Source organism: Trachemys scripta, chromosome 16 (assembly GCF_013100865.1).
Source record: "Trachemys scripta elegans isolate TJP31775 chromosome 16, CAS_Tse_1.0, whole genome shotgun sequence".
Classification (NCBI taxonomy): Eukaryota; Metazoa; Chordata; order Testudines; family Emydidae; genus Trachemys; species Trachemys scripta.
In genome coordinates this window covers 16,843,786-16,845,417 of record NC_048313.1, presented here as the reverse complement: position 1 = coordinate 16,845,417, position 1,632 = coordinate 16,843,786, and positions in this window count along the sequence as shown.

Below are 1,632 nucleotides of genomic sequence, written 5' to 3'. Positions count from 1 at the left end.
GGGCCCCGGGGCCTCCCGCCCCCCCCATGTTGCCCCCGCCCGCCCGGCTCCCGGGGATGCAGCCGCCTCTGCGCGTCGCCGGCTCCGCTCCCGCGTGGTGGGAAGGGGGGGCGAGATCCCGGCTGGGCGGCCCGGCCTCGCCAGCCCCTGGCCCCCGGGGACGGGGGGCTGCTCCGCCCGGCTCCCCGCTGCTGCGGCAACCGCGGGGCCGCCCCCCCTCTCCCCCGGGGCCGGGGAGTTAACCCTTCCAGCCCCGCAGCCGGGCAGCCCCCAGGGCCCGGCTCCGCCCATGCCCCCCCGCCGTGTAGCCCCCACCCACTGCCCCACTCTGTGTTCCCCCATCACCCCACTGCCCCATCCCGTGTGCCCCCCACCATCCACTGCCCCACCCTGTGTGCCCCCCACCCACTGCCCCACCCCGTGTGCCCCAATGTGCCCTCGCTGCCCCCACCACCCACTGCCCCCACCCAGTGTGCCCCCCACCCACTGCCCCCACCCAGTGTGCCCCCAATGTGCCCTCGCTGCCCCCACCACCCACTGCCCCCACCCAGTGTGCCCCCCACCCACTGCCCCCACCCAGTGTGCCCCCAATGTGCCCTCGCTGCCCCCACCACCCACTGCCCCCACCCAGTGTGCCCCCCACCCAATTCCCCCAACCCAGTGTGCCCCCAATGTGCTCTCGCAGCCCCCATCACCCACTGCCCCCACCCCCTGTGTCCCCCACCATCCACTGCCCCACCCCGTGTGCCCCCCACCATCCATTGCCCCATCAACCCACTCCCCCAATCTGCCCCACTGCCCCCAAACCCATGTGCTCCCACCATTCCCCCAGCGGCTGCCCCCCAAACCCACGTGCCTCCATCACATCCACTACCGCCCCCCGTGTTATCCCCCCTCACTGCCCCCTGCCCGTGTGCCTCTCATACCCCCCACTACCCCCTCCCCCACTTCCCTCAGACCCTGTCCCTAGAGTCCCCTTAACTCTGGCCTTGTCTCCATGCAATTTTCACACACACCCTGGTATGCTGGCAACCCTGCGGCCTCTCCCTCCACCCCAGCCTGTATCCCTCCCTCGACACTGTTGCAAGCACTAGTGTAGACAGCACTCCGGGGGTGTTAGCTAGTGCCCAGCAGGGCTAGACGCCCCCGAGGTTATTGTTATTTGTATTGCGGAGTTTCCAATCGATATGGGCCCCTTGTGCCGGGCAATGCACAGACCCCACCCGAGATCAGGCTCCCCCATGAGAGACAGTCCCTCCCCTGAACAGCTCAATAACCCATGTAGCCAAAGGAAGAATTATTATCCCTGCTATACAGAAAGGGAAACTGAGGCACAGAGTGATTAAGTGGCTCACCCATGGAGTCGTTGGTGGTGCCGGGCATAGAACCCAGGAGTCCTGGCCTCCCAGCCCCTTCCTCCCCTGGTGCAGGACTGGTCCCCATAGGACCCCAGGAAGCTCCAGGGGGCTGGGGGTGTGGAGCCAGGTCCTCCCAAGGCTAATTGGTTTGGGATTAAGGGCAGGATTAATTGTTAACCCTTCCCCTCCCGGAGTCCACAGCATCTGGTGGCCTGAGCTGGGCTGGCGTCATCAGCTGACAGCGCAGGGAACTGGGGACGGGGGGGGGGGGGGG